The sequence below is a fragment of the Perognathus longimembris genome, chromosome 1 (assembly GCF_023159225.1).
Source record: "Perognathus longimembris pacificus isolate PPM17 chromosome 1, ASM2315922v1, whole genome shotgun sequence".
In the NCBI taxonomy this organism is placed as follows: domain Eukaryota; kingdom Metazoa; phylum Chordata; class Mammalia; order Rodentia; family Heteromyidae; genus Perognathus; species Perognathus longimembris.
In genome coordinates this window covers 105867213-105879226 of record NC_063161.1, presented here as the reverse complement: position 1 = coordinate 105879226, position 12014 = coordinate 105867213, and the positions used below count along the sequence as shown (strand labels likewise).

The 12014-nt window shown below is 43.2% G+C and overlaps 1 protein-coding gene across 1 annotated transcript in view; it reads right to left on the bottom strand.

Moving 5' to 3' along the window:
• Positions 1 to 10486, bottom strand: part of Syk (spleen associated tyrosine kinase) — a 66315-nt gene extending 55829 nt beyond the window's left edge. Inside the window, exon 1 of the mRNA XM_048340080.1 lies at positions 10466 to 10486. The gene's annotated coding sequence lies outside the window, so the exon portion shown is untranslated. The remainder of the gene's footprint in view (positions 1 to 10465) is intronic.
• Between the last annotated feature and the right edge of the window lie 1528 nt (positions 10487 to 12014).

Here is a 12014-nt window from a genome sequence, read left to right as displayed (position 1 = left end):
TTGAACCATGCCTTCAGCTTAGACTTTTGCCAGTAAATTGAAGATGAAATCTCATAGACTTTGCTGCCTTAACCAGTCTCAAATTAATAGTCCTCTGGATCTCAGCCTCCAGAATAGGTAGGATTATAGGCATGAGCCACAGAAACTTGGCTTTCCATGTCTTCATTTCTAAATGGAAAAAAAGTCTAGATGCCAAATGTGCAAGGAAATAATGATAGATTTATTTTTTTCAGTGTTGGAGACAAAATCTAGGGCCTGGTGTGTATATATATAGATATATATGTACATATATAAACATATGTTAGATATACACACATGTACATGTATGTATGTATATATACTCTTTAAATAGTTATACAAAGGGGTTTCAATTCAGCATATTGACATATGAGTACAACGCGTCATGATTACTGTCACCCCTTCTATCATTCCCAACCCTATCCATCCCCTCAAGTTACCTAGTTCCATTTTCATATGCTTTAAATATTATGACTGTTTCACCCACCCTTTCTCTCTCCATGATTTTTTTTCTTTCTTTTTGAACAATGACTCCACCCTTTCAGGAATCAAGGCTCTACTGATATGTGCTCCAAGAGACCAGCTCCAAGGTCTCTCCTCTCCACCACCGATGCCCAAATCTGCAGCAGCTCAAGTCCTTTCTATAAAATATGAAATTAGCCAGGTGCTGGTGGCTCACACCTGTGTTCCTAGCTACTAAGGAGGCTGAGATCTGAGAGTCAAGGCTTGAAGCTAGCCTGGGCAGGAAAATCCACAAGTCTTCTCTCCAATTAATAAAAATTAGCAAAAAGGCAAAAGTGAAGGCATGACTCATGGTAAATGCCAGCCTCAAGCTGAAAAGCCAACTGAGAGCTGGATGGAGGCTCTGGGTTCAAGCCCAAGGACTTGCACAAAAAAATTAAAATAAAGTAAAAAGACTGGTGGGAGTTCTCTCAGGCTGGGTTTCCATTAAGATGTGTGCAAGACAGCTGGGAGCCAGTGCAGTTCCCTGGGTACTCATCCATAGCACAGGGTTGACATGAGCAATAGATAGCCCCTAGTGTGTATGTGTGTGTGCGTGTGTGCATGCAACATGTACACAAATATGGGAGTGGGTAGGGGAGCTGTTGTAGGAGAGAGAGGGAAAGGCCCCGCCCAGCCACATGACAAGTGATCTGGCAGCAAATAAGAATGACACGAATCAATTGTAGAGATGGAAAGCACCTCAGTCTTCTCACACAGAAAGTGACACAGGCAGATGCACTTGCTTCTGCTCTGAATTGTTTCATGTGGGTTCACCTCCTATTATTGTGTCTCTACAGAAAATGCCTTCCACCAAAGTCTACAGAATGACAGGCTGGGTAGGAACACAAACTCCCCAGTTCTGAGGAAAATGATGACCTCTACTCTCCTCTCTGTTCCTCCCCTCCCTTTCCCTCCCCTCTCCTCCCACCTTCTCCTCTTAATTCCCTCTCATTCTCTCCTCTCTCATCTATCTTCTTTCTCTTGTCTTCTTCTTTCTCATCTCTCTTATCTCTTTTTCTCCTCTGGTCAGTCTCTCATTTCTCATATCTCTCTCCCCACTCTCTTCCTCTCTTCCCCTCCCTCTCTCCTCTCCTCACTCTATCTCTTTCTGTTACACATGCACCCCCCCCCCAACCAAATGAGAAGTGCCATTTTAACCCACGTACCAAGAAGTTCTATATCAGAGGAAACCTCTGGCATTCAAAGATGTGCTTGTGTGATGCAAACCCTAGGAACTACCATCCAACAGTAGTCTACCTCCTTGGCTGCCACCCTGGGTGAGGTAGAGAAGGGTAGGAGACCCATGGGAGGCTCTACCCACCTCCCTTGGCCCCTTTGGAGGAAGATGTGTGCACAGAAGTGGACACAATTCTAGGGTGACAGTGTGCAAAGAAAGCTTAAGCCACAGCTGCACAACCTGGGGCAGCAGCCTAGCCTGTCCAAGCCTCCCTCCTGTTCCAGATGTCAGCTCTTCCTGGTCTTAGCCTGCATACTCTTATTATTCCCAGATGACTCTCATTTTGATACTATTTTCTTAACCTAAGAAAGACAAGCTCAGCCAGGCCCTGCTGGCTTACACCTTGAATGCTAGCCACTCAGGAGGCTGAGACCTGAGGGTCACACTTTGAAGCCAGCCAGGGGCAAGGAAGTCTGTAAGACTCTTACTTCAATTAACTGCTGAAAAAACCCAGAAGGGGAGCTGTAGCTCCAGTGGTAGAGTCCTAATCTTAAATGAAGAAGCTTAAGGACATCTCCCAAGCCCCGAGTTCAAGTCCCTCCACTGGCACACACATACAAGAATGTAGGAAATCAGTTATCCATCTTTTTTTCCGTGATGCATTCAAAACCTGCTGGCATTTACAAAGGTCTTCTATGCCATAATTTTTAAAAATGTCCTCCAAGTTTGCTTTCAGTATATTTAGGATTTCACTGCTATATTTTTATTCTCTTTTATTCTACCAGGAATTTATTTTAGTATAAAGAACAGTGTTACTTTTTCCAAATAACACACCAGTTTTTTCCAAGACCATTAATTCATAATCCCACATCCTTTGCGCCCCATTGACTTCCACAAACAAATACAGTCCGAATCCTCAGGAAGCTGTGCCTTACACTCTCCTGGGATTTCTCTCCCCTAATCACCTGTGATTGCTATTTTTCCCCCTTAGGATTATTTTTTGCCTGCTTATCTTCCTCCCCTCCCCTCCCCTCCCCTCCCCTCCCCTCCCCTCATCTCCCTTCCCCTCCCCTCCCCCCTCCCCTCCCCTCCCCCCCCCTCCCCTCCCCTCCCCCCTCCCCTCCCCTCATCTCCCTTCCCCTCCCCTCCCCTCCTTGCTTCATTCCCTCTTTCCTTTCTTCCCTTTCCCTTCCTCCCTCCTTCTCTACCTTACTCTCTTTCCTCTTTTTTCTCTAGTACTCTAGCTTTTTAATCAATCAATTATTATTATTATTTTGCCAGTCCTGGGGCTTGGGACATGGGGCCTGAGCACTGTCCCTGGCTTCTTTTTGCTCCAGGCTAGCACTCTACCTCTTGAGCTGCAGCGCCACTTCTGGCTTTTTCTGTTTATGTGGTGCTGAAGAATCAAACCCAGGGCTTCACGCATGCTAGGCAAGCACTCTACCGCTAAGCCACATTCCTGGCCACTCAATTAAAATTTTTAGCTGGCGTAATTTTATTAAACCTTCTGCTGTTCACTCATATGCTAGACACCTTACTTTCTTAGTACCAGATAGCTCTGTAAAACTACAGAGAGGGGTACAGAAAAGCCATGATAAGGGGCACCAGTTTCAACTGTTATCATGGGCCTGAACTGGGCCTCTTGCTCCCCAGATTCAACTGCTGGAGTCACACATATTTGATCAAATGTGACATTATTTGAAAATAAAAGTGTGAATATATTTGGATATACACACGTATTTCTTATACTGGTACTGGGGGTTGAGCTTAGGGTCCTCACGTCATTCTTAGCATTTTTTTTTTTTTTTTTGCCAGTCCTGGGCCTTGGACTCAGCACCTGAGCACTGACTGTCCCTGGCTTCTTCCCGCTCAAGGCTAGCATGCTGCCACCTGAGCCACAGCGCCCCTTCTGGCCGTTTTCCATATATGTGGTGCTGGGGAATCACCTAGAGCTTCTTGTGTAGGAGGCAAGCACTCTTGCCACTAGGCCATATTCCCAGCCCCTTGCTTAGCATTTTTGCTCAAGGCTGGCACTTTACCACTTGAGCTACACCTTTACTTCCAGCTTTTGCTTGTTAATTCGAGATAATCGTCTCATTGACTTTCCTGCCCAGATTGGCTTTGAACTATGATCCTCACATCTCAGCCTCCTGAGTAACTAGGTTTATAGACTTGAGCCACTGGCACCTATCTGGAGATAAAAGCTTAAGTATAGTAGTTAAATTAAAATAAGGCCCTGAGAGTAAGCTCTAGTCCAACACTGATTGGTATCTATGTCCATTTGGACACAAGCCAAAGGAAAAGCCTGGAGAAGTCTTCCTCTCAGCTCTCAGAAGAAAGCCACTGTGCCCACACAGGAGCATGGACAATCTATTCTGTCCTCCTGTTGTCACAGAAGCCCAGAGCAAAGCAGCACACCATTCCTCTCTGAGTGGGCACTGACACTTTTCAGACTACCTGAAACAAATAAGCTGAAAGAATTTGTGTGTGTATGCAGGTACCAGGACTTGAACTCAGCATCTTGTGCTCTCCCTGAACGTTTTTGCTCAAAGCTGTTGCTCTACCACTTGAGTTACACCTCCACTTCTGGCTTTTTTGCTGGTAAACTAGAGATTAAAGTCTTTCAGATTTTCTGCCCAGGTTGTCTTTGAACTGTGATCCTCAGATCTCAACTTTGTGAGGAGCTAGGATTAACAGAATGAGTCACTGGAGCATGGCTAGCAATTTCTTTCAAATATGCCTTCCTAGACACTGTTGGATCCTGCTGAGTGAGGGACCCTCACAAATATCAACCTTCTGTCTTCTTTCTTCTGCCCAGGTGCTGAGCTGCCTTTCTTCCACTCAACCATCAACATGCCATCTACTCAGCAAATGCCTCCAGATCTGAACAGAAATGACTCTCTCATTTCTTCCTCTTGTCCTGTTCCAACTCTTCAGAACACCTTTAACTTCCCTTCCAGCCCTCAGAACTACAACCCATCCCCCAGCATCCTTCCTGACCCTCAGTGTGACAGCCACAGATGCTCTATTAGTCAGCTTTCCAACACTGTAGTGAAATACCAGACATAAGCAACTTATAAAGAAAGCAGTTTTGTTTAGTTCATGGTCTGGAGATTCAAGAACATGGTACCTGTGGTGGTTATTTTGATGAAGCTGAAAGCAGCTAGAAAATAACAATGGTGGGAATGCATAGTAACAAGCATTGCATTATGTGTGTGTATGTGCATGCCATGTGTACATGTGTCTATGTGTGTGTACATGTGTGTGTATGCATGTGTGCATCAGTGCTGGAGTTGAACTCAAAGCCTGGACACTGTCCTTTTAGTTTTAGTTTTTTCTCTCAAGGCTAACATTCTACCACTTAAGCCACAGCTCCATTTCCAGCCTTTTGCTGATTAATTGAAGACAAGAGTTTCATGAACTTTCCTGCCCAGGCTGGCTTCAAACCACTAATCCTCAGATCTCAGCCTCCTGAGTATAGGTGTGAGTTCCCAGTACCCAGCTCAGGCTTTTTTTTTTTTAAAACAGTCCTTTTACAAGAACTCTAGGGTTTTCTTGAAATGCTATAATCGAGAGTAGGACCCTTTGTAACCCCCACCCCCCCAGACCACCTACCAGGCCACACTGCTTAAAGATTCCTAATTCTTTTCCAACTACTGGCCAAAGAGTGAAGTCAACATGTCTTATACCAGGCTCATGCCATCATTTGGCTTTTGTGGGCTTCCTTAATTTATGGCTATGTCTTTAAACCTTCCCATCAATGAAGCACAGTGGTGGATAAGAGCTCCAGTTCTGGGTGAAAAACTTTTATGCTCAAGGGTTTGAATCCTAGCAACCTCACTTAGCTAGACAAACTCTTAATGTTTCTGAGCCTTACTGTTACTCAGCAGGTTGAATTAGATGATCCCTAAGAAGTCTGTCACCTCTAACATCCTATGTATTGTTAAAAAGGTTTTTAAGAAATTTGTGATTTGGGACACTCTGCGTCCTAAGAACCAACATGACTTCCACCATGGGAACTCTTAGCTATGGTGTGCATGTGTGTGTATTGTGTGTGTGTGTGTACATGGCAGTCCTGGGGCTTAAACACAATGCTTAGGAACTGTCTCATAAGCTTTTTTACTCAAGACTAGCACTACAGCTCCACTTACAACTTTTGGCTGGTTAATTAAAGCTAAGACTCTTGTGGACTTGCCTCTCTGGGCTAGCTTGGAACATGATCCTCAGATTTCAACATCCTGAGTAGCTAAAATTACAAGCATGAGTCACCAGTGCCTGGCTCTTTCATATGGCTTTTGATATAGCTTACAGAATCAAAGAGGAACGATAAAGATCCCAGACAAATGGATCAAGAAAATTCAGCACAATGGAATTTTACTCATCCATTAGAAAGAATGATATTGTACCATTTGTAAAGAAATGGAAGCAATATGTTAAGTGAAGTAAGTCAAGCTCAAAGACTCAAAGGATGAATGTTTTCCCTTTTATGTGGGAACTAGATTTAGCTTATAAATTTATAGGTAAGTACATTGAGTGTTATGCAAATTTATACTAATATACTAACTGAAATATGACAGACTCAAGGGCGAACTCAAATAGTAAGTTTTTAAAAAGGGCAAAATCCAAGTTCAGCGCCAAACAAAGCACCAGGAAGCAGGTACTTGAAAGGGGTAGGGTGGGGTCAAGGAGAAAAGGTAGACAATGAAGAGAAGAGGGGGAGAATGCAGTCAAGAATCCAATGTATAGATGACAAAATTAGGAAGAGGGAAGAGGTGGGTAGGGGAGGGATGAGTAAGAATGTTGAAAGGGGTGGTACTGATTAAGATATAATTGTATTCGTAAACTACATTGTTAAATGGCAACTCCTTTGTACAATTACTTAAAGATAATAATTTTAAAAAATGGTCCCAGAAGCTAGCAAAACTTGGGAGAACCAAACAACATGGCCTAAGATATAACTACTTTGCTCTATCTAGCCTCTTCTCCTTCCTGCTTGAGTACTCCCTCCCTTCCACACAGCCATGACCATCAGTGTGGCTGAAAAAAGGAAGCGGTGGATTTCTGCCTCAGCACACACAAGAACTTGTAAACACAGAGAGAGAGAAAAAGAAGCAGTACTAAGAGCACATAGCAGAAAACATATCCACAGACAGGCAAGGGTGCGAAGAAGCCAAACCATCAGTAGGCCAGAAAATAGTACTCTTTTTAAGGCACAAACATGGTAGGCTCACACTAAAGAGGGAAGCTGAAACCCCAAATGCAGGCAGTGGGGGTGGGGACAAATAAGAGGGGAGAAGCCCCCAAAGTGTAGCACATTGAAAGTGACCGATGAGCCGGGTGCCAGTGGCTCAGACCCCTAATCCTAGCTACTTAAGAGGCTACGATCTGAGGATCAAGGTTCCAAGCCAGCCCAGGTAGAAGAGTCCCAATGAGACTCTTTTCTTTTTTCTTATTTATTGTCAAAGTGATGTACAGAGAGGTTACAGTTTCATATGTTAGGCATTGGATACTCTTACCTCCAGTTAACCACTCAAAAATTGTAAGTGGACCTGTGGCTAAAAGTGGTAGAGCACTGGCCTTGAGCAAAAAGAGTGCAGGGACAGCACCCAGGCCCTGAGTCCAAGTCCCAGGACTGTCACACGTGTACATGTACACACAACAACAACAACGTCTCAGAGCCATGAAATAATGAATGCCTGTGTACAGTCCATCCACAGTTGCAAAAGACCCATGAGAATACAAACTATGGATGGGACTACACAAGCCCATGCCCATTATAAATACCTCATTGAGTTGCTCCTTCCATGAGGAGGAGGAGGAAGAGGGGAGGGGAAGGGAGGGGCCGCGGGGGGGGGGGCAGAGAGTCAGGTGGCTAACAGCTGCCTGCTGTATCTGAATTCTTTACCCTTGCATCAGTGATATAAAATTGATATTTTCTAACATGGGAGGTTGAAAAACTTGCCCGTTTCAGAGATCCAGAGAATTCATAGTCGAAATTGCTGTTGCTTGTCTGAAACCTCTCTGGGAGTGCAATTATCAGCCTTCATGCAAGACTGTGGAGGGGAGTAGATTCCTAGAGTTACCCCACCATCACACCACAGGAGGGCTGGCAGTTATGTCAGTTCTAACCACAAGCCAGGTACCAGCACTGCAGGCAGACATGTCTGCCTCATGCATCACCCTTGTGATGGGTTCATTGAAAAGAATCCAGAAGTAGATGAAAGCCAGAGACTGGAGATTGGAGCGCCCTGGGACCTTGATCCACTTCTGTCCAACACTACTTATAAATGTGGCTTTGAAGCATAGCAGCAATCAATGAATTTAAGCAATTAGATGAAAAGAGCCACAACATGCTGGCTCTTTCCAAGCAAATCCTAAAGAAATTGTAAAAAGAACAGCCAGAAGTGGGTCCTTGTTCTCAGAAGGCTGCAGATGCCCTGGCTCTGTAAACTTACCCCCAGGACAAGGTGGTGGTCGGCTCTGAGGACCTTTGCGCACACTGCATGCATACCACGTGGGCATTACAAGGGCAAGGTTCTGAAACAGCCACTGTGTTCATTCCTGCTTGCTGAACTATATCTAGTATTGATCAAACTGAGAGAAGCAATCCCACCCACTCCACATCATCTGTTCTCAGAACCAAAGGAATAAGGGAAAGGGGGGATTAAGCCATCTGTATTCTCCAGAGATATAAATTCCCTTCTATGGACAGTTGACAGGTGATAGACTGATTTGCTGTTTCAGACTTCTACACTGGAGGTGAAACTAATCTTTAACAAAGCATGAGTCAAAATGGGTCCTTGTGGAAGACATCATAAAAGTTCTATGCTTTGGGAAATAAGTAAATGAATGACCACAGAAATAGAAAGCAAGGGGGTACCAGATGCCAAGGGCATGAGTGTCATCCTGGCTACTTAGGAGGCTGAGGATCGTGGTTCAAGGCCAGCCTCGGCAGACAAATCTAAAGAGATGGTTATATACAATTAGCTGGGAAACAAACAAACGAGAAGTGGAGATGTGGCTTGAGTGGTAGAGTGCTAACTTTGAGCAAAAAGCTCAGGGACAACACCCAGATCCTGAGTTCAAGCCAGAGGACTGGCACAAAATGAACCGACAAACCACAAACAAAAGCTAAGGGGAAATGTGTTTCACAATTAAGATAACAAATTTACAGGAGATAATTTGTTGGTAAATATTTTCAGAAGAATGCAAGTATTCTCAAATGTAAAACAAAATAGGATAAAAATTGATAAAAATATATGCTTGGTCAACAAACTTCCTCAAGACATTTTTTCCATTATTAATAAATGTATGGCAAGACTTAAGACCTACTAGCAGATGGAGCAGAAGGATAGAAGATTTCAGAAAAAGAGAAATAAAAATGGAACTTTGGGGGCACTGGTGGCTCATACCTATAAACTCAGGAGTCTGAGATCAAGAGGTCTCAGTTGGATGCCAAGCCAGGCAGGAAAGTCCAGGAAAAGGTAGAAGTGGAAATGTGGCTCAGGGGGTAGAGCATTGGTATTCAGTAAAAAATCCAAGTAAGGTGAATCCCGTGGGGAAAACTCAAACAACATTCAAAGCATAGCATTTAAGAGAGGCTATGTGTAAGCTAGTACAGGGGCTTGAATTCAGGGCCTTCACATTTTGCTTGTTTTTTGTTTGTTTGTTTGTTTGTTCAAGGTGGGTACTCTACTTGAGCAATACCTCCACTTTTGGCTTTATGCAGGTTAACTGGAGACAGAGCCTCATGGACTTTGCTGACTGGGCAGGCTTCTAGCCTCCATCATCAGATTCCAGCTTTCTGGGTAGTTAGGGTAACAGCCATAAGCCACCAGCACTAGTCAATAATTGGTTCTTTACAAACAAAACAACAGAAAGGAGCCTACTTATTATTGTTGTTGTTATTATTAAGGTGAGCATAGGTGGCTCATACCTGTAATCCTCACTACTCAGGAGGCTGAAATCTGAAGATCTCAGATTTCTGAGACTTTTACCTCCTATTAACCACTAAAAACCAGAAAGTGAAGATAATGATTCAAATGATAGAATATCCAGGCCCTGAATTCAAACCAGCACATAAAGAAATGTATTTTTATTTTAGTGCTCATACAAAGGGGTTTCATTTCAACAAGTTAGTTTCAAGTACAATGTGTCCTGGTCACTATCATCCAAAACTTGATCCTTAATGGAAAAAAATTCAAATAGAGTCAAGTTAACATCTTAGCAAAGTTGTAAGCTAGTAGAAAATTTCCCTGGTCACCTAATAGCAAATGTATGAATGTTCAGATTTTTATAATCTTCCCATAGTTATTCCATAGATAAACCTTTATTTACTAGTGTTCCAATGTAGTCAAATCCAAGCCTAAGATGACAAGACACAATTAAGCAGGAAATCATTACAGTCTCCATTAAGGCTCTTCTTTTTGATGATAGAAGAAAATAAAGTTCAATTCATAAGCATTAAAAAAGAACATCTTAAAGGCCTAAATTCTTATTATTTTCCCCTCTGACCCATTACAGCGAAAGCAATCCAACAGCAGAAGACATTGTTATAATCTACAAAATGAATGCAGAAGAGTTGAACTGGGACTGTTGGAACAAATATCTATGCATTAAAAGTGGAGGAGGCAGAAGTGAGCAAAGATAGGACAGATTTCCCCCCACTCTGAAGAAGATAACAGAAGCAGATAGAAAGAAGCAGCTGCAGAGAAAATCAAGCAGCTTTGCTTCCAGGGCTTTGCTGCAGCTGTGAAGGACCCTTACTTGCTCTTTGTAGCTTGTGCTGGCTCCCTCTCAAGTCCTGCTCTTTGAAAGGGGATAAAAAGCCCACTCTGTTGAAGGATCTCCTTGTGATAGGATTCTGGCTACTCCAGACTCTCCCTCCTGTGTACAGGGGAGCTGCCTAGCCCACTCCTTTTGGAAAGCTGGAGAGTGCAGGCAGGACAGAAGATCTGCTTTCAAAACCAGACAGCAGGTAGGGCCACTAGTGGGTAGCTGAAGTCTATAATCCTAGCTATTCCAGAGGCTGAGGTCTGAGGGTCATGGTTTGAAGCCAGCATGGGGAAAGAAAGTAGGGAGGGACATATATCCAATTAACCAGCAAAAAAGCTGGAAGTAGAGTATGGCCCAAGTGGTAGAGCACCAGCCTTGAGGGAAAAAATGTCAGATGAGAGCACAAGGTCCTGAGTCAAAGTTTCAGTAAAATCAAATTTAATTTAATTTAGAGAAGAGATAGAGGTAGACTACAGACTCAGTCCCTCATGCACAACTCTGAAAAGCAAGTTTTTCTTTTCTAAGTTTTGAAAAACCTCATTTAGTGACAACACCTGTCCTAAACAGACACAGCTATTTATAGTCTGTCTTTATTCTGCTACTGGTGGATTTTCAAACTGTTTAGTGTAAGGGTGTGTGATTGCAGGATGTGTTCAGACTGCACTGAACATGTGAATTTCTAAACTTAAACTCTAAATCCTGAAAGATCCTGAAAATTCCAGAGTCTCTCTATTGAAACAGGGTTTGGGATGATTATAGACATATAACATGTTGCATAAATTCTACAAAGAAGCTTTTGTTTAAACAAATATATATACATATTTGAAGAAATATGTATTTAATTCTTAAAATTCTTTAAATGTATGTTAAAATATATACATATGTGTATGTATATATACACATATATACAAAATATATATATGTGTATGATATGTACATATGGATAGGAGAGAGAGAGAATCAGGTACCAGTGTTATCCTGGCTACTCAGGAGGTCTGAGTTATCACAATTTGAAGCTAGCCTAGGCAATAAAAAAAAAAATTTGTGAGGCGCTTATCTCCAATCAACCAGTAAAATGCCAGAAGTGGAGCTGTGGCTCAAGTAGTAAGTAGAGCACCAACCTTGAGTGAAAAAGTTAAGGGACAGCGCCCAGGCCTTGAGTTCAAGTCCCCAGTCACTGCACAAAAATAAGAAAAAAAGCTGAATACCACTGGCTCATGCCTCAGGAGGCTGAGATCTGAGGACTGTGGCTCAATGCCAGCCAGGGCAGGAAAGTCTGTGAGATTCTTATTTCCAGTTAATAACAGAAAATAACTGGAAGTGGCACTGTGGTTCAAGTGGTAGAGTGCTAGCCTTGAGCCAAAGGAGCTCAGGGGCAGGGCCCAGGCAGAGTTCAAGCCCCAGGACTATGAAAGAAAGAGAGAGCAAGAAAGCGAAAGGGAGAAGGAAGGAGGAAGGGAGGGAGGAAGGTAGGAAAGAAGGAAGGAAGGAAGGAAGGAAGGAAGGAAGGAAGGAAGGAAGGAAGGAAGGAAGGAAGGAA